Below are 21,750 nucleotides of genomic sequence, written 5' to 3' on the forward strand. Positions count from 1 at the left end.
GACTGATCTTCTTTTTTGCCTTTGTCATTTCTGCACCATCAAATGTTTGTGCTACCAGTTTCTGTCCATTTCGTTGAAGGACTATGTCCAAGTGGTCTAAAATAAGTTTTGATATGCCATCTACAATTTGATGTTCTGGAATAAAGAATTCCCAAAACGGTAAAACACTTCTCCATCCAGCACATACTGTGTTTGAGTGTGTTCCAGAACATCTGTTGTGTCAGCATCCAAAGGAAGGTTTCGTAATTTCCGTCCTTATCTCCTCATGGTTTATTGAAGCAGGCAGTCAAATCTCTTATTCTGAATGGCCTTAGAACACCATGGAAGACTGCCCTGGTTTCTAAGAGAGTCTTCAAATCTTATTCTAATATAGATACAAAGTTTACTAATCCTCTAAATACTCCTGGGTTTACTGGATCGTCTTTTCCATCATGTTCACGTACGGGTGTCTCAAAGTTTCCACGAAAGAAAATGCATTCTAAAGTCTGGACAAAATTGTACAGTTCTTTTTAACCTTTATATTATGCTCATTGATTGACTGTCTGTGTGCCTCATTGTGTTCCTCCTTAATACTTATAGTTCGTAAAAGTGACAGTGGAACTATATTATCAACGTGCTTATATGACTTGTCATGCGTTTTAGCTTTTTCTTTCATTTTATGTATATTTCTAAAACCATCTTTTGTCCATGTTACACCACCTCCAAATAGCAAACGCGGAAATGAAAAAAGTGCATTTTTAACTTCATAGCCGCAAAGCCAACTTTCCTGTTGACAGCATTCAGATTTCAAATGGCTCTGAGCACTATGGGACTTAACATCTGAGGTCATCAGTCAAAAATCAAATGGCTCTGAGCACTATGGGACTTAACATCTATGGTCATCAGTCCCCTAGAACTTAGAACAACTTAAACCTAACTAACCTAAGGACATCACACAACACCCAGCCATCACGAGGCAGAGAAAATCCCTGACCCCGCCGGGAATCGAACCCGGGAACCCGGGCGTGGGAAGCGAGAACGCTACCGCACGACCACGAGATGCGGGCATCATCAGTCCCCTAGAACAGAACTACTTAAATCTAACTAACCTAAGAACATCACACACATCCATGCCCGACGCAGGATTCGAACCTGCCACCGTAGCAGTCGCACGGTTGCGGACTGAAGCGCCTAGAACCGCTCGGCCACCGCGGCCGGCTCATTCAGATTTCGAGTTACGAATTCATTTCTTGTTGGCGCTTATGCATGGCTGAGATATTGCAATATCAGGTGCTCAATGACCTCTTTTCTTACCGATAACTTCCTCATTGAGAGGCAGCTATGAAAACTTAAGCGGCTGAAGTTCACTTAAAGTCACAGAACTTATTTCTTGGGGATGCAAAGCGACGGCTAAATAAAAGAACCAAAAATGTGAATCAATCAGTGAGCTGGAAACATGATAATAATGGTACACTTTATCAAATTCAAGAATACAGTACACGTTTTTAAGCACAACACACACATAGCACAACACACACATAGCACGCCAGGGTCGGGACTGCGTGCGTGACATGGCTCTCTCTCTCCCCTCATCGCATTCTCGCGTGCAGCTTCCTGTGTGCGCATGCGCACAAGAGCTAAACAAACGCCGCTGGAACTGTAACGTGCACAGTTTCATAGAACGATTTCTGTACCTTTTTCATGAACTTAGGGATGGCGATTGACATCAAGCTGAAGGATTATAATAATTATAAAAAATTAAAGAATAATGGCTCATTGCATTAAATGTTATCGATAACATCAATTGCAAACAGGTGGTGCTGCAGTTTCACAATATCTATACCTAAGTCGACTATGGTCGTAGCTCAGAGCTATGGGAAATATGGTGCGGTATTGGCTGTAGACTTTAAGGAACAACTTCACCAGGATTTGAAATTTTATTGGGTAGACCTAAAACAAGATACATAGAGACTGTTGCTTGCGACTGTATCGGTCGAGGAGCTTAAGACGTTATACTCGCGTTCGGCAGAAACTGTGAATTGAGCCCGGTTTTTCATTGATTGTGTAGACCACTAACGCGAATTCCGAATTGGCGTTTTTGCAGGGCCATTATCTTTACGTTCGCACTTACTCTTTCGACCGTTTTCCGTCTCTGATGATCTAGCAGTCAACGCAGTGTTAAATTCTAGCCTTTTTCCTTCTGTCGTATAAGTACCCCTGCTACTGAAGTTAACTCTTCCTTCAATCTCCCTTGGATCTGTCACTTTGATGTGTGTCATTAAATGCTGTCTGTACATGAGTGTTTACGAGGAAAATTCTATTGCAGTCGCATTTGACAGATTGCTGGACTGTCGGAATTTAAGACAACTTTATTACTTGACAAAATCTCGTAGGTAGGCATACACTGATGCTGCTGCTCCCTAATACACACTATCCATGTAGAGTATTCCCAGTAAACAGATAATTGCTAGTATTAATTTTTGCGAAAATATGAGGATAACATAGAGTAAGTCTTCAGTAAACCATGGGGTAGGCTCCGGTTCACTAAGTACATACAGAGCAACAGAATGCGTGTCAAACTCTTTTACGGCCTATAACAGAATGTTTCGTCAGTGTATGACTAACCGGAAGTACTGAGCATGCAAAAATGTAGGACATCATGGCTATCCACGGGTTGTTATTCTCGTGTGAAAAACGAACCAGAAACCAAATATATGCTGATGAGGCAAAACATCATGACCAACTGCTTATTAGCTTGTTTGTCCGTCTTTGGAACGAAATACATCACTGATTCTGCGTATCAGGAATCCGGCAGTTTGTTGGTAGGTTTGTAGAAGTATGTGCCATTAGATTCGCGTAAAGAACGGACTGCTAATTTTTGTAGCGGTGATGGCGCCCGATAGCGACCCAGATGGAGTCCATAGGATTTACATCAGACGAATTTGGTCTCCGAGACATCATCGTGCTTTCACTATAATGCTCCGAAACACGGGTAAGTATATTGCTGAAGGATGACATCGCCGTCGGGGAAGACAATAAGCATGAAGGGATATGCAGGTGATTCGCAACTGCCAGCCTGTCTTCGATTACTACCACAGTTCTCATGCAAGCGCAGGAGAATGTCTCCCATAGCATAATACTACTCACACCAGATTGCGTCCATTGCGCGCTGCACCTTTCGAGCCGCCATTCACCTCGATGACGGCGTTTGTGGAGACGACCATCGACATAGTGTACCAGAAATGTGGTTCATCCAAAGAGCCGACACGTTTCCATTGATCGACGGTCGAATCCCGATGGTCCCGTGCCCACTGCAATGGTAACTGACGAGATCGTTGGGTCAACATGTGAAAACGTAAGGGTGGTCGGCTGCGGAGCTCCATGTTCAACAAAGTACGATGAACAGTGTGTACCAGCATTGGGCTCTCTTGGCAGAGATGCCACAGATCACCACTCTGAACCGCACGTTTTGCGAAGAGTCGTGGATGTCCAACCATTTAGGGCCTAGTGGTAGTTTCACTGTTCTTTACCTCTTTCCGTAGATGCTCACTACAGTAGCACGTGAACATTCGACCAGCTGGCCTATTTTTGAGATACTCGTTCACGTTATCTGCGTAATAAAAATCTGACCTTTGTCAGAGTCGCTTATCTAAACGGATTTTCCCCAACTGCAGCCCGTATCTTCGCTAAGGTGATCCCCCGTCCGTGTCTGCTCCGCTTACATACTTTTGTTGCCGCGTCACGTGCCCACAACGCACCAGGTGGCATCCAAAGTCGCGGTTGGCAGTGGTCATAATGTTGTGGCTTATCAGCGTATATGCTAAGAGGAAAAACAGAAAAGACCACAAAGAAAGTATCCAAATGAGACGGAAATCGTTAGATGTGATGTACATATACAGATTAACAAATGATTACAATTTCAGAAGAATTGCATGATTTATTCAAGAGAAAGAGCTTCACAAATCGAGAAAAATCTATAACATGTCGGTCCTCCCCTGATGCTTATGTGAGAAATTACTGAACTTGGAACTAATTGATAGAGCTGTTGGATGTCCTCCTGAGGGATATTGTGCCAAATTCTATCCAACTGGTCAATTACATCGTCAAAATACCGAGCTAGTTGAAGGGCCCTACCCATTATCCTCCAAACGTTCTTAACTGTGGAGGAATCCGGTGACCATATTGGCCAAGATAGGGTTCATCAAGCACGAAGACAAACAGTAAAAGCAATCATCGTGTACGGGTGGGGATCACCTTGCTGAAATGTACTCCAGGATGGCTTGCAACGAATGCAACTAGACGGGATGTAGAATGTCGTCGACGTACTGCTGTGCAGTAAGGGTGAGCGGATGAATACCAAAGTGGCCCTGTTATTTGAAAAAATGACACCCCAGACCATGAGTCCTGGCTGTTGGACCGTATGGTGGGCGACTGTCCGGTTGGTATCCCACCGCTGTCAGCGGCATCTCCAGACACGTTTTCGGCCTGGAATCTTATTGACTGGAGTATAATTGTCATCAGTGATGAGTCCCACTTCGAACTGAGCCCCCATTCCCTTCGTAGATGTGTTTGGAAACGCCCTGGACACCGATGGGATACCAACCGGACTGTCGCCTGCCATATAGCCCGACAATCAGGACTGATGGTCTGGGGTCCCATTTATTTTCATAGTGGGACTCCTTCGGTTGTCATCCGCGGCACCCTTACAGCAAAGCGGTACGTCGACGGTATTCTACGCCCTGTTTGGTTGCCTTTCGTGGCAAGCCATCCTGGGGTACATTTCAGCAATATGATCCCCGCCCACACACGGTGAGTGTTTTTACTGCTTGTCTTCGTGCTTGCTAAACCCTACCTTGGCCAGCAAGGTCACCGAATCTCTCCCCAGTTGAGAAGGTTTGGAGCATAATGGATAGGGCCCTTCAACTAGCTCGGGATTTTGACGGTATAACGGACCAGTTGGATCGAATTTGGCACAATATCCCTCAGAATGACATCCAACAACTCTATCAATCGATTGACTCGGCAGAATTAATTATAAAATAAATGGAACCAAACCAATTTTCACCGGCAATTAGAGACCACCGTAGGCTTGCGCAGTCAGAGGATTGTCAGCTCGTGGGAGCGGAGTAATTACGCGAACCCCGAATTCATTAATCCTGATATCTAACATGATGGCGAAAATTGGCTGAACCAGTAGTTTGAAATTTTTGCCAGGGCTACTTGGCGGCGGTGGGTCACCAGGCCTTCCTTCCCTTCTCAAAATTTCCCCCACTCTAGTACCCCAAGCCTATCAGCTTTGAGGCCTGGCTTCGCTGGCAGGAACAAATCGTAACTGCAACCCTGGTTAGGTTAACCACGGGGCCATGATTCTGCTGGCAGCCGCATGCTGCATTGTGGTGTCTGCGTTAACAGAAGTGACGAAAAGGGTGCTCGAGAGCTCAGTCAGCCATACACTGAGCATCCCATGTTACTGCAGCCTTGACCAGTAATACAGTCGCTAGCATTGCGGTTGTGAGTTCATAGTTATACAACCTTTAGCATCACGATCGGTAGGCGTGATAAAGTTAAGTATGCTTTAGCTACTGGTAATCTGTGCACCCCCTGCCTCGGCTACAGTTATCTCAGTTCTCTTGGCTACTAATCATTCCAAGGTAATATTTCGAGGAAGGTACTGATGTCAGCTGCATTTGGGCACTGAGATAATTCAATGACGAAAGCTGAAAACCTATATTTCTGTAAAGGCCTCGTCGCTACCGCTGTAGAGGCCGATTTGCCACTGTTGTTACGGTAGGCCGAGTTTATGAGATCGTGAAACGGCTTCTGGTGCGGTACACCCCTAAGCCACCATTACACGGCTATGCCCCAGGATCAGGTAACAGGATAGGAGAACGAAGTTCTACAACACTCCAACAAAGTCAGACAAATGAGTTAAAATGTTTGCTTATCTTTGTGACTTGTCGAATAGTGAACTCTGCAGCACTGTAGGTACTATAAAACAAAAAATGCCCTCAATGGCTAAGTGCAAATAATCGTAGGTAAACTTCACAACACACAGCAAAACGCAATCTACAACTGTCTGTTCACTTCTAAGAGTTCACTGAAGAACGTTCGCTGCTTAAGTCAGCCCTGGACGACGATCTACAACCAAGTGGGCGAGAGCTGCCCTTCTGTCTTCCGAGTAGGCTTCTCTCCGTTGTCGTCCGATCATTGTCGGATTGTACTCGACCGGCAATTGGTCGAGGTGATCGATATCTTCATCCTCAGCGTCGCCCGTGCTGTGTCTTGTTCGGACGAAACAGCTTGCTGTACTGGGACTCGAACCCAGATTTCCTGCTTGACGCAAGCTGTCGCCTTCACTTCTTCTGCTGTCGGAGCACGCTTTCTGTCCGATCCAATTTCTCGACTTTCGTCATTGAATCATTTCAATACCTAATTGCGGCTGACGTCTGCACCTTCATCGAAATATTGATATTTACCGCCGCTGTACCAGAAAACAGTGGCATCTGTTCTGTTGGACATCTCCGACAGGACAGATACCATACATATGTAGTATTTTAAGGTAACACTAAGAGCACTCTCTAAACAGGAGTTGGACGAGTTGTTCAGACATTCGTTACAGGCTTAGTTAAGGGTCTGATTTGTCTTGACCTGCAGCAGGGCTTTTCATGCCAGATTTGATTTAATCATGGTGAATAGCCGTTTTTCGTTGTAACAATCTACCTCGCAATTCATTGTGTTTTTGGAACCACATATTTAAATATTTTACTCTATCTTTCTGACTTCTGGTTTGCTGAATTTCCCTGTAGCCTCCTATAAATGGTCTTTCAGCTAACAGAAATCCCTGCTAGACGAAACGGAATCCTTGGCCGGCCGCGGTCAGAAAAAGGGCAAATTAGCAGGTGAGACCAAGTTTTTCAGTTAATTTGGGAATCAGAGGGCAGACAACTTCAAATAATTCTTGTGTCTTATCGCCACGTTCAATTAGCAAAAACAACGGCATCTTTGACATAACCAGGTGAATGCTATAGAGGTAAATATAAGGAGCTATCAGAAAGTTTCCGTTCGAAGGCCGTACAGTCCAGAATCCGTTTGCCAATCAGGAAAAATCGCCGTGAGTATTGAGGCAATCATCCCACCGATGTACCAGGTTGTAGATACGCGTATTCTGCTGCGTAAACATGTCCGTAACTACCTGCTACACATCCTCGTCCAACAGGAATCGTCGACGTTTCAAGGCCTTTTTTAGGGGACTGAAGGCGTTATAATCGCATGGGGAGAGATCAGGACTATAGGGCAGGTGCTGGAGTGTCTCTTGAGTTGACGTATCTTTTACGTTACGACATTTGCGATATGGAGACGTGCGTTATCGTGAAGCAGCTGCAGCACTGTTCGCATTTCTCGTTTCAAACGGTTATTTTCGACAGACACATTCTTCGTTCTCCGACGGATATCTATGGGTGTTTGTCCTGTAGCAGCCAAGAAAAGTATAATACGAGGGTCGTCCACAAAGTAAGTTCCATTTCTATTTCTATTCACGGCAGCACTACGATCGAAGTTTCGAGCATGGGCAGCAGTTACTCTGACTCAAGGAGAAGTCATGTACGCCATTTTCAGATCGCTGCTGCCGACGTGTGCTTTGTAGTGCTTCTTTATTATGCCAGCCGTAATTGAAAATGCCGCCGCGTGTGAAATCAGATCTGCGATTCGTTTTCTAAATGCAAAGAAAGTCAAAGCAAAGGAGCTTCATCTGCAAATCTGCGAGGTTTACTGACAAAATGCTCTGAGTGATTCAGTGGTTAGAGGATGGGTCAGACTGTTCAATGAAGGACGTGATCAAGTGCACAATAAAGAACGAAGTGGACGCCCGTTTGTGGCTACTGATGAACTGGTTCACAGAATTAAAGAGAAGATTAAGCACAACCATAAGTTTACACTTAGTGCCCTTGCTATGGAGGTTCTGCAAATATCACGATCACTAATTCATGAATTTGTTACTGAAAAACTGAAATTTCGAAAACTTTGCTCACGTTGGGTACCCAAAATTCTTACTGAACAACACAAAAAAACAACGGATGGGCAGTGCACTTCAGTTTTTCACACGCTACAATGAAGAAGGCGATGGTTTTTGTTGTGTTGGCAGAAGAGCCAACACCGTGTTACTAGAGGAGGCCGAAATGCACGCGTTTTAGCTCACGCAGGCTGGCGTGAGGAGGGAAGGGCTCTACTGACGTCAGGTCTGGAACATGACAAGGAATTAGAATTCAGAAAGCGGACGGAATTAGTTTCATACTTAACTTTAATCCATTAATGATGAACGTCGCTCTTGACGGTACATGGTTCACAATAGTATCTGTTCAGAATAGTAACTGAATATGGCGCCTTGCTAGGTCGTAGCAAATGACGTAGCTGAAGGGTATGCTAAAATGTCGTCTCTGCAAATGAGAGCGTAAGTAGTCAGTGAACCATCGCTAGCGAAGTCGGCTGTACAACTGGGGCGGGTGCTAGGAAGTCTCTAGACTAGACCTGCCGTGTGGCGGCGCTCGGTCTGCAATCACTGATAGTGGCGACACGCGGGTCCGACGTATACTAACGGACCGCGACCGATTTAAAGGCTACCACCTAGCAAGTGTGGTGTCTGGCGGTGACACCACAGTTTTCTTTCTTGGATAGTCACGGGGGATGAAACTTGGGTATCGTACGACGCCCCTGAAACAAAACGGCAATCAATGGAATGGAGGCACGCTTTATCCCCAATGAAGGTTAAGCCTAAGCAAATCTTAACACCTCGAAAATTCATGTGCACCTTTTTTTGGGACAGAAAAGGCATTTTGCTGATTGATTACTTACAACGAGGCCAAACAATAAATGAAAATGGTTATTGCGAGACCATTAAGAAATTGCGCCGCGCAATATAGAACAAGCACTGAGGATTACTGTCGAAAGGTGTCATTTTTTTCCACGATAATGCCCGACCTCACACGGCGAATGTGACCAAACAACTCTTACGAGAATTTCACTAGGACGTGTTTGATCATCCTCCATACAGCCCTGCGCGACCGCTACGGTCGCAGGTTCGAATCCTGCCTCGGACATGGATGTGTGTGATGTCCTTAGGTTAGTTAGGTTTAAGTAGTTCTAAGTTCTAGGGGATTGATGACCTCAGAAGTTAAGTCTCATAGTGCTCAGAGCCATTTGAACCATTTGTTTTTCTTTTTTTTTTTTTTTTTTTTTTTCGTACCGCCCGGACCTCGCTCCTAGAGTAATATGTAAGGTAATGTGTGTGAAATCTTATGGGCCTTAACTGCTAAGGTCATCAGTCCCTAAGTTTACACAATACTTAACCTAAATTATCCTAAGGAGAAACACACACACACCCATGCCCGAGGGAGGACTCGAACCTCCGCCGGAACCAGCCGCACAGTCCATGACTGCAGCGCCTAAGACCGCTCGGCTAATCCCGCGCGGCCCTCGCTCCTAGAGACTGTCAACTCTTCTTAGACCTAAAATTTGTCCTTGGTGGTCAACACTTCAACGATGATGACGAGCTGAAAGAATATGTTACCACATGGTTGAATACACAGGAGGCAACCTTCTATGAAGAAGGCATACAAAAACTTGTGCCACCCTATGACAAGAGCCTACAAAACTTCAGAAGCTATGTAGAAAAGTAGTTTAACAGTTGTAGACTTTCGTACAACAAATATTTTTTTCTGTATATGTCCACGTTTGTTTTATATAACGAAACGGAACTTACTTTGTGGACATACCTCGTAGCACGTCGGTCCCGTTTGGACGCATTTGGTAATAGCGTTGCCATAGTTCACTTTTCCGCATTTACTGATTGTACATCGGAAAGACGCGAATGCCGCACTAATCCCTTGCCCACATGTCAGTGCTTACATAACCGCATAGGAGTCGCGCTACGTTGCATATACGCTGCAACAACGCCCTCAAACCGAAAATTTTTGATCGCCTGTCATAGTTTTGTACGTCGTAGTTGGGTAATAATGCAGAACGTCGTTGCCAACCGCTCTGTTTGGTGTTCAGTCCGTTATACTGTTAGTGTGCTGGGATGCTTGTGTTCTGTAACGTCCAAGGGAGCGCGATTCGTTGGCGGTGATGCCGCGGCTGGCGGCGGCGGGGAAAGAAGGCGCAGCCAGAGGCGAGGCGGGTGGCCGTGGCGCTGCTATCGCCAGCCGGCCGGCAGTGCTGGCCACAATGCTGGCACACGCTGGCGCCAGGCGCGCGTCCGGCGCGATAACGCTCCCATATTCTTTGAGGACGGCCGCGATGGCGTCACAAATTTGCCGCTCTCCCTCCTGAATGTCCCATGCCTGCCTCCTTCACGCTGCTAGAATCCATCACTCGACTAACACCGCGTAATTTAAGAGATAAATGGAACAACTCACGTACAAGAATTGAAAAAGGGATATTAATATTCAATTATGTACACCTCTGTCAGTCTTCGGAATTTCCCATACACCTTGTTTATCATGCAGCGTGCTTAATCGTAATTTACACTACTGGCCATTAAAATTACTACACCAAGAAGAATTACAGATGATAAACGGGTATTCATCGGACAAATATATTATACTAGAACTGACATGTGATTACATTTTCACGCAATTTGGGTGCATAGATCCTGAGAAATCAGTGCCCAGAACAACCTCCTCTGGCCCTAATAACGATCTAGATACGCCTGGGCATTGAGTCAAACAGAGCTTGGATGGCGTGTACAGGTACAGCTGCCCATGCAGCTTCAACACGATACCACAGTTCATCAAAGGTAGTGACTGGCGTAATGTGATGAGCCAGTTGCTCGTCCACCATTGACCAGACGTTTTCAATTGGTGAGAGATCTGGAGAATGTGCTGGCCAGGGCAGCAAACGAACATTTTCTGTATCCAGAAAGCCCGTACAGGACCTTCAACATGCGGTCGTGCATTATCCTGCTGAAATGTAGGGTTTCGCAGGGATCGAATGAAGGGTAGAGCCACAGGTCGTAACACATCTGAAATGTAACGTCCACTGTGCAAAGTGCCGTCAGTGCGAACAAGAGGTGACCGAGGCGTGTAACCAGTAGCACCCATACAATCACGCTGGGTGATACACCAGTATGGCGATGACGATTACACGCTTCCAATGTGCGTTCACCGCGATGTCGCCTAACACGGATGCGACCATCTTGATGCTGTAAACAGAACCTGAACTCATCCGAAAAAAAGGCGTTTTGTCATTCGTGCACCCAGGTTCGTCGTTGAGTACACCATCGCAGGCGCTCCTGTCGGTGATGCAGCGTCAAGGGCAATCGCAGCCATGGTCTCCGAGCTGATAGTCCATGCTGCTGCAAACGTCGTCGAAGTGTTCGTGTAGATGTTTGTTGTCTTGCAAACGTCCCCATCTGTTGACTCAGAGATTGATACGTGGCTGCACGATCCGTTACAGCCATATGGATAAGATGCCTGTCATATCGACTGCTAGTGATACGGGGCCGTTCGGATCCAGCACGGCGTTCCGTATTACCCTCCTGAACCCACCGATTCCATATTCTTCTAACAGTCATTGGATCTCGACCAACGCGAGGAGCATTGTCGCGATACGCCGGTCAACTGCTGTTTGTGTATGAGAAATCGGTTGGAAACTTTCCTCATCTCAGCGCGTTGTAGGTGTCGCCACCGGCGCCAATCTTGTGTCAATGCTCTGCAATTTTAATGGCCAGTAGTGTATATACATAACCAGAAAAGCATCACAATACCTCAAAATAATAATATAGAGTAATGAAATTTCGGGAATACCTTCCTGTAGGTCGCATGTGTAAGCGATTAATATTGCAAGATCACAGTTTAATGTAAGCACGAGAATGTGAAATGATGGTGCATTAATAACCGTTGTAACCTCACAATGTTCAATGCAAGAATGTTTTACAGATGCTAGTTTCTGGGATGGAGTACCATACCTGTTTCCCTGGGTCAGTCAATACAGGGACGGTTAATATTGTTCAGGATGAGTCTAGACTTTACGCCTAATAATGTCCCATATGTGCTCGACTGCAGACAAATCTGTTGATCGAGCAGGCCAAGGCAACATGTCGACACTCTGTGCAGCACGTTCGGTCTCAACAACGGTATGTGGGCGAGCGTTATCCTGTTGGTAAACACACCCTGGAATGCTGTTCATGAATGGCAGCACAACAAGTCGAATCACCAGACTGACTTACAAATATGGAGTCAGGGTGCGTAGCATAACTACGAAAGTTGTTCTGCTGTCAAACGAAATTGCACCCCAGACCAGAACTCCAGGTGTATGTCCAGTGTGTTCAGGACGGAGACAAGTTGGTTGCAGGTCGTCAACTGGCCTCCTCCTAACCAACGCTCGGCCATCACTGGCACCGAGACAGAACCAGATTTCACCAGAAATAGCAGGTCTTTGTGTCCGAGCGGTTCTAGGCGTTTCAGTCTGGAACCGCGCGACCGCTACGGTCGCAGGTTCGAATACTGCCTCGGGCATGGATGTGTATGATTTCCTTAGGTTAGTTAGGTTCAAGCAGTTCTAAGTTCTAGGGTACTAATGACCTCAGAAGTTAAGTCCCATAGTACTCAGAGCCATTTGCACCATTTTTATTTTATTTTATTTATTTTTTGTTAAGTCCCAAAGTGCTCAGAGAGATCTGAACCATTTTGAACCAGGAAACACAACAGACCTTCACTGTGCTCTCCAATGAGCTCTCGCTTGACACCATTGAAGTTGCAAATGGTGAAGGTTTGGAGTCAGTGGAAAGCACGCTAGGAGGCGTCTGGCTCCTATCTGACCTATAAGTAACCAATTTGTAACAGTTGTTTGTATCACTGTGGTGTCAACTGTTGCCCAGATTGCTGCTGCAGATGTAGTACGATCTGCCGGAGCCATACGCCGAACACGATGGTCTTCCCTGTTGGTAGTGCCACGTGGACGTCCGGAGCCCGGTCTTCTTTCGACCGTACATTGTCGTGACCACCGCTGCCAGCAATCATGTACTGTGGCTACATTCCTGGCAGGTCTTTCTGTAATATCGCAGCAGGGACATCCAGCTTCTCGTAGCCCTATTATGCGACCTCTTTCAAACCCAGTGAGGTGTTGACAATGGCAGCTTTGTCCCCTTAAAGGCATTCTTGATTAACATCAGCTCACCACGACCAATCTCAAAGGTAACTAACGCTCACGACCTTTACAGAGTGTATTTACAGCAAACCTTATTTGCATGCTCATAGTGGCGCTAGCAACACCACTTTTATACAACTGACACGAAATTTTAATAGCTATCATTTTTCAGATGTAGAAACACGCTTACCAACTTTCGTTTACGTCGCACAGTTCCTTCTTGGTGTAGCGATTTTTTCCGTCCAAAATATGAGGCATACAGAACAAAAAATTAGCTACCGCCTGACCACATCACGTAAATTCCGTGTAACAGCGCTCCTAGCTTTGATAATGACCTGAATCTGGCAGTAAAGAGTGTCCAAAAGGTGTGCCACTTCGAGCTGAAACCACTCATTTATGACAGGATGGTAATACCAAATTCCGAGGAAGTTGATTGTTGCGTTTCATTCCTGTTACAAGAAGTCCTAGACATTTTCTGTGGGATTAAGAACAAGTAATTTTGCAGACCAGTCGGAACGCGATAGGGGTGTTTGCCAAACCAGGACTGTGTGCGTGCAGCAGTGCGAACACGGCTGTTATCATCTTAAAAGACGGGAATGTCCACAGCATTCTCATCACGAAGATGTAGAAGAAAGGTCACCACTTTGAAGGCGTTGCACTGAAGTATGCGACAGCTGGCTGTAAAATAATGCCTCCTAATTTTTCATATGAAAACTCTTAAACATTTTTAAATAAAGCTGAGTTTATTAATATTCTACTTTTTTATTCTTCACGTTTACGTATTTATCCCTCAACATAGTCACCCTGGCGACGAAAACATTTCCACTAATGAGAGACCAGTTCGTTGATACCGTCACTGTAGAATGTTCGACTTTGTTGACGGAGCCACAACCTCACCTCTGCTTGCACCGCTTCATCGCTGTCAAAGTGAAGTCCTAGAAGATGCTCCTTAAGTTCTGGAAACACATGAAAATCGGATAGGGCCAACTGGGGACTGTATGGACTGTATGGAGGACGATCGCTGACAGTGAACCAAGGCATCGAATTGTTGCAGATTTCGCAGCGCTCGTGTGTGATCTGGGATTGTCAAGCTGAAGGAGAGAGTGCTCCATGTGAGGACGAACACTTCGAATTCGTGCTTTCCTTTGTGTGAGCTGTTTTTCACGCACGTAAATAGTTAAATTAACACTACCATATTACACGCTACAATTTGGAGCCTTCTAACGAGTAATATACGTGACATGTAATACCTCAATCGATATTGAGAACAGATTAAAAATTCAGAAGCATTACTTTTCAGCATGCCCTCGTAATTTGACCTGTGAGCTCTTAAGAGACTATGACTCCTATTCTTTAATGCCCGGAATCATTACTGGCTCCTCTTCGTGGAGAATGTGACCCATATACGAATAAACGAAATATTACAAACTGTGTTTTTATATTTCGTAGTGGCGTCAACTTCCTCATAGCGCAACGAAATAATTAAAGCGAAATTTAACAGGGTTAAACCAAGGGAAAACAGAAACCATGATCCTTACAATACATAGTACGTAACTCCTCACTATACGTGCTTATGAATTACTCCTATAAGGTATAATCTGTGCTATGCAAATGTGTTTTCACTTTTTCCTACACTACCCAGTAAATGGAAAAGATCTGAACTAGTGTGATAACAGAATTTTATCTCGAGGTTTCCGTCTCCGCAAGCATGTGTCTTGAAGATCTCCACCAACACGAACTTTCTTGCATAGATGAAAATTTCATACAAATTGAAAACACAATCACAGCTGAAGGCAGTGTATTCCGTCTCAGTTTTAAATGTAGTTCAAGCAAACGTAGTACGTTCGAGAACTTATTTCTTAAAAGAACACATGCAGAGATGTGACAAACATGAAAGCTTAATCTGACTAAAGGTCATGGGATTGAAAGACAAGGTCTGAAGGAACCCACATTGTATTTACACATAATATATATTGTACAGAAAATGAATACAAAATGTTCCATACCGGGTGATTCACGAAGATATGCAAATATTTTAAAATGTTATTCTATAACTAAAAATAAAGAAAAAAGTTCGTGTAAACATAGGTCCGCAAACTCTTAGCTACGGAGCTACAGCTAAAAAAAGATTTTGCCTGAAATTTAGCAACTTCGCTAATATAAAAGCCATTAGAAAACTGTACGAAGTTAAAGTAAAGTACAATTTCCATTTATTTTGTTGTTATTGATCTGATGAATCTAATAAAACATGTTAAATGGTTCAAATGGGTCTGAGCACTATGGGACTTAACATCTGAGGTCATTAGTCCCCTAGAACTTAGAACTACTTAAACCTAACTAACCTAAGGACATCACACACATCCATGCCCGAGGCAGAATTCGAACCTGCGACCGTAGCGGTCGCGCGGTTCCAGACTGTAGCGCCTAGAACCGCTCGGCCACCCCGGCCGGCTAAAACATTTCCCAGACGTGTATTCACAGTATTTTTCCAGAACATCTATAGAAACGAAGACGCAATTTCGTAAAATTTGTAATTTATTAACTACTTGGCCCAATTTGTTTTTAATATTCCAGACAATTACAAAAAGTTTTCAACAGAAGTTGTAGAGAATTTTTGGGAAATAGTACAGTCGTTGTCGTAATGCGGAAACGGAGCGATTTGTTTTACTTCCAATAGGGCATAATCATTGGCTTTCGGGCGAAGCATGGGAGCATTTACTATATGGCTAAATTTGCAAACTGTTAGCCTGGCGACATGGTTAAATCATACCTTGCATGGCAAAATGGCGCTATCCGAAACTGATGCCGAGACATTTGTGGTGCACCACAGGCTATAGTCGATAGAGGCGAATGACGGCTGCGGAGATGTGAGCGGGCGAATGGACATGCAACTGTTGGAATGAACCAAGGGATACCAATAGTGTTTCCTCAATGACAGCGGGCCGGGGTGGCCGAGCGGCTCTATGCGCTACAGTCTGGAACCGCGCGACCGCTACGGTCGCAGGTTCGAATCCCGCCTCGGGCATGGATGTGTGTGATGTCCTTAGGTTAGTTAGGTTTAAGTAGTCCTAAGTTCTAGGGGACTGATGACCTCAGAAGTCTCATAGTGTTCAGAGCTATTTGAACCATCCTCAATGACAGTTCAGCGAACGTCGCTGCGTATGGGCCTCCGCTGCAGACTCCTGGCTCATGCACCCGTGCTAACTTCCAGAATTGCACCCCATACCGCAACTGGACGTCCGCTGTATGGCGACAGGTGGCCTTTTCCGATGAGCCACGTTTTATGCTCCATCGAACAGATGGCCGCTGGATCGTCCGAATGGTGCAGTGGGACGAGAGTGCGTAATGGTCTTGGGAATATTTTCGTAGCATTCCCTTGGTGATATCGTCATTCTGGAATGAGCAGTTGATCAACGAAACTATGTATCTATCCTTGGGGACAATGTCCGCCCTTACATGCAGTCTGTTATTCCTCGGCACGATGGCATCTACCAGCATAATAAAGCAACGTGTCACACAGTTCACAGTGTACGTGTGTGGTTCGAAGAGCACCAGGATGAGTTTGCCGGACTCTCCTGGCCAGCAAACTCTCTGAATTTAAACTCAGCGCTGTGGCCGAGCGGTTCTAGGCGTTTCAGTCCGAAACCGTTATGCTGCTACGTTCGGAGGTTCGAATCCTGTCTGAGGCATGGATGTGTGTGATGTCCTTAGGTTAGTTAGGTTTAAGTAGTCCTAAGTTCTAGGGGGCTGATGACCTCAGATGTTAAGTCACACAGTGCTTAGAGCCATTTGAACCATTCTTTTTTAACTCAGTTGAGAATCTGTGGAGCCATCTTGATCGGGCTGTTCGCGCCATGGATCCTTAGCTGAGTAGCGGGCGACGCCACTGGAGTCGGCATGGCTTCACATCCCTGTCGGTACCTTCCAGAACCTCACGGACTTTCTTACTCTAAAATGTGGTTATCTGGGCTTTTGACAGGTGGTCTCATTGATGTGAGCTAACAGTGTTTAAGTGCCTACCAACCTTTGAGATGTACTACAAGTGCCCACCAACGCTCGTATGAATACACAGCATAAAATGTGCGTGACAGCAGACGACTTTCAACTTGGCCACCGGGAATGTTGAAGCAAACATGCAGATGCACATTTACGGTAACCTCAGTGAGTGTGTCCAATCATCATACAAAAACATCCTCAAACCGTCAGAGAAGCCGTTCCTCCCTGAAGTACACCCTCCTCACACTGCGGGATAGACGCCTCATTGGCCGTTGGTGCACAGGAATCCTTGCATCACAATCACACTACACGCCACCAGTCAGTACTGTTCAGTTTCTGTATCCTTTGACCCATGTGTGAAACCGACTGTCATCGACAAGGCGTGACTCTCGTTTCCGTTCCCTGCCAGTTAAGGGCCTTCTATGCCCACTGTTCTTACGCCGTATTAAATGGCTGCGAGTGGTAAACTGTTCTTTGCATTCATGGTGGACACTCAACGTTGATGCACCTACAGATCGGGCAGTGTCATTCATGAAGACATGATAACTTCTTTCTGCAGTTCTTTCACGTGTCCACTTTGATCCGCATTACTGCGATGAAGCTATACAATAGACTGGCACATACAATCACTGCATTGCCATGACTTATGTCAGAAGTAGATGGTCACACAATTGTCTTTGCCTGTTCTATGCCATTTACAGCACTCAAAAGGGACCATTTAACCCTTTTAAGAGACGACTAATTATGTGTCCGGTGGGCATATTTTGTAACGAACAGCTAATAATTAGTCACCAATACGAAGTTGAAACTACCTGGCAGATTAAAACTCTGTGTCGAAGTCGGAACCTTTCGCTAGAAAGAGCTCTAGGGAATGAACTTCCAAACACGACCCACTACACCTCCTCACAGCATTACTAAGGGGAGTCAATGTGACGTCTGCCCTGACCAAACGCCGAGAACAATAACGATCAAAATAACGAAAAAAAAACGTCGGTAGAGCACATGCCCGAGAAGGTCAAAGGTCCAGAGTCCAATACGAAGTTAACTTTTAACCCTGAACCCTCGGTGGTACAGTGATTTCTTGTGTGTATCTATAAGATAAGTTTCTATTCTCTGTTCTTTGTACAGTGATATCATAAGTTGTCCGGTAACTTCCGTTCATAAAGCACTACACCTCGACTCTCGTTTTGTGCATGCAACATTGCAGGTCAGCTGTTCTCGGAAAGCACGGATAATTTGTCGCGCAGAAGAGCTAATATACAGTACCTGTTAATTGGTCCGATAAAGTTTACAGCGCTGTGTGTCTGCCAGCCACAATTTCTGCCCCCACTCTGATACTAAAGCAAATCCGATGATTTGTTTCCATGATCGCTGAAATGTTTGCATCTGCCAACACGTGATTATTGCAGTAATTTATCATCTCAGTTTATGTGAATGGGGCCGAATTCCTAAATAAAATGCGAACCGCGAACTAAGGATCTTCAGTGGTCCGTCTTAGAATCCATTGGCAGAACTATAATCTGGTGTGTTAGTGTTGTGGCTACAGAGCTTGTACACGCTCTAAGTAATACAGTTAATAGAACTGTTTGTACAAGGTGTGCTCAGTAACAAACGCAACACTTTTTTTTACTGAAAGCAGGTTAGTTTAATTCCAATAGACCATGCTACTTCACACTCTTTTAGCTACAAAATCCTATTTTCCACATAATCTCTGTTGAAAGCGACGGCCTTACGCCACCATAGTGTGAGGGCCTGTATACCCGCATGATACAGCTCTACTGGTCGACGACGAAGCCAACGTTTTTCTGGTTCAATAACCGCCCGTCATCCACGTACTGCTTTTCTCAGAGTGCATCCTTCGTTGGGACAAACAGATGAAGTCGGAAGGTAAACGATCCGCGCTGCTGGGTGGATGAGGAAGAACAGTCCACTGTTGTTGCGGTGGTGACAGACATTTCACCCAACGACTCATCGTGCTTTTGTTCACTGCTAGGTCTCGATAGACATTCTGAAAAAGCCTGTGAGTATCTGCGATGCTCTGGTTTTCCGCCAAAAGAAACTCAACGACAGCTCTCTGCTCGGAACGCACCTTCGTTACAGACACCATTTTGAAGGCTACGTAAAGCGCCGCTATATATCGGAGCTTCATGAAACTATAGGGGTTGAGAGGGAATATTCCACGACGTCCCTCAGAAAATTCCGCATTATTTCAATCGAAATTGGCCGGGAAAGAAAAGTGCTGCATTACTTACTGAACGCCTTTCGTACATAATTGAACAGGCAAGAGCGTGGTTCTTGCTTTTGGCTCCTTTCATTCTTGAAACACTTGTCACAGGATCACCTTCCACTCATTGCTACGCTCGCTCATCCATTTCTGGTATGTGAACTTGTAACTAACCTGTTTCTACGGGTTATTACGTTAAGAGTGGGAATGGAAGTGCTTATTGATTGTGAAATTAACGTGAGAAGATTAGGGTCGCCACCGACTCTAACCATACAACTAATAAAAGGTTTGGCCGAGTCGGAAAATAAATTAATTTGATCACAGACCAAAAACTCATAAAAATACGCACGTCGTGATATCGCTCATAGGGGATGCGATGTAGTTAATAGTATTTCCCGTGCACTGTCCACGAGAATCAACCATTTAAAATAAAATAGCACATGCATGAACACTGTGCAGAAGATCAGCTCCCAGCAACACACCTGAAAATAAGACTTAATCTAAAGCATTTGTTTTAAAATAAAAGGGGAAACTAATCACTGGACCTGTGCGTAAGGAAACGCGTTGGATGTGCTAACAGGAAAGCTACGAGGTGAGTGGCTTAGGTGCAAAAACGTAACCTCGGAACACAAGAGAAAATTGTAGATAAAATCATTTATTCCTAAGATATGGATGTGAGGCATGTACACAATTCCTGATAACATTAATTTCAAAAACATTAAAGAAAAGCATCGATACATTCACCGTTATAATCTACACCTAAAATCATTGGTGTGAATCATCCATATAACTGCTGTTGCCTGATAACTGATCGCAATAACTCCGTGAAACGGTACACGTTTCGCAGTACACCCGCGTGCCCACGTGGTTTGTGGAGACGCAATTTCTAGGTATCGTGGCCAAGTTGCAACAATATCACATCACACAATCATGAACAGTTAACATTCTTTAAAACAAACATGAGACCGGACAGTTAGTGATGACTGTAGCCCAACAAACTCTAATGTTCAACCACGTGGTCGGCTCCCCACGGACGAAGGATACATAAAGCAAGGAAAATTTACGAGAAGGCAAAGCTATTAATATTTGGAAAAATGAAAGCTTATACAGGCACAGCTGAAGGCAAACAGACATTCGTACAGAAGCGAGTGCTCACTTCTTATCGACACCTTTGTGTGGCGCTCTTTCGGTGGACCCAAGCCTGCAATAGAAATTTACTAAAAGAAAAATATGCCGAAGTTTTGCATTACTTGCTGCGACAAGGCAAAGCAATCTTTCAGAGTTGAAAAGCGAGACCAAAAGCTAACAGCTCTCCTCTCGCCAAGTAACAACGCGCCACGCGGTCAGTCCTAACTCACCCTTCTTTGAGTGGAGCACAGCTGTGGACGCTTCCCGTACCGGCGGCAGACTGCCTCCCTTTTTCATCTCCAGCCTCTTCCACAATCCGCGTGGCCCGGAAAACCCAAAGATGCCATTTCCGCCACCAACCTAACGCAGGTGGATTTCTCACAAGTAGCGCAAACCTCTTTGCCTACTTGACCACTACGAGAGTTGGCTATTCTGTACAACTGCTGCTGAATCTGTATGACTATCACAGACTTTCTGCAGCAGACTACGCCACCGTCTAGCAACGTGACACACAGCCACATCCATTCAATAACACCACTATGAGAGTTATGAGAAAAGAGAAACAAGGAAAAGAAAGAGAGATGCTAGTGAAAATGGGCTACCGGACTAATGAAAGGTGGCTACGGGAATCTTTCAAACTGCGCGATATCCAAAATGATCTCTTGTACTAGATGCTATTGATCCTGTGTCTGCTAGTCGATGGAACGTCCTACCAAACATTTTTTTCAGATGCTATGTGGTGTTGAGAATGTCGCTCGGTGCACAATACGCATGACTGTCGATTATTGTTGTTGGCTAAGTCGTAGCAGACTACCATATATTCCGTTCCTGGCAGGTTCCCGGAGGTATACGGCACCAGATGTCTAGGCATAGATTACGTAATTACCGTAAATTACGGACCATGGTTTATGGGCACGTAGTTGGCAGCCCGTAGCATGATTGTGGCCTTGTAATACGACCAGTTATCCTGCTGGGAAGTTCCGTCACCATAGTTGAAGACAGGATGATGAAATGCAGGTTACCCGCAGTAACAAATGTGTTTTTGGATAGGGTCCGCCTTAAGCAAAACTCAATTTTGTTTTTTAACCCAAACATGTTTCACTCCAGTTGCAGCATCTTCAGTGGGCTTGTATTTTACGGCTGTTAAATATAAAGAATGTTCTTTACTGTTTGTATGCATGTAACTATTAGTTTTTAAATCGTAATTACAGATATTTGAAAAAAACACACAAAATTATGAATTCATACCTTTTTACCACATGGTGTGGTTTTTCTGATGTATT

At 44.9% G+C, this 21,750-nt stretch overlaps 1 protein-coding gene across 5 annotated transcripts in view; it reads left to right on the top strand.

Annotated features, from left to right (window-relative positions):
* Window positions 1-21,750, top strand: part of LOC126248622 (protein O-linked-mannose beta-1,2-N-acetylglucosaminyltransferase 1-like) — a 2,277,756-nt gene that overhangs the window by 1,106,936 nt on the left and 1,149,070 nt on the right. The window lies entirely within an intron of this gene.

Source organism: Schistocerca nitens, chromosome 3, assembly GCF_023898315.1.
Source record: "Schistocerca nitens isolate TAMUIC-IGC-003100 chromosome 3, iqSchNite1.1, whole genome shotgun sequence".
NCBI classification, from domain to species: domain Eukaryota; kingdom Metazoa; phylum Arthropoda; class Insecta; order Orthoptera; family Acrididae; genus Schistocerca; species Schistocerca nitens.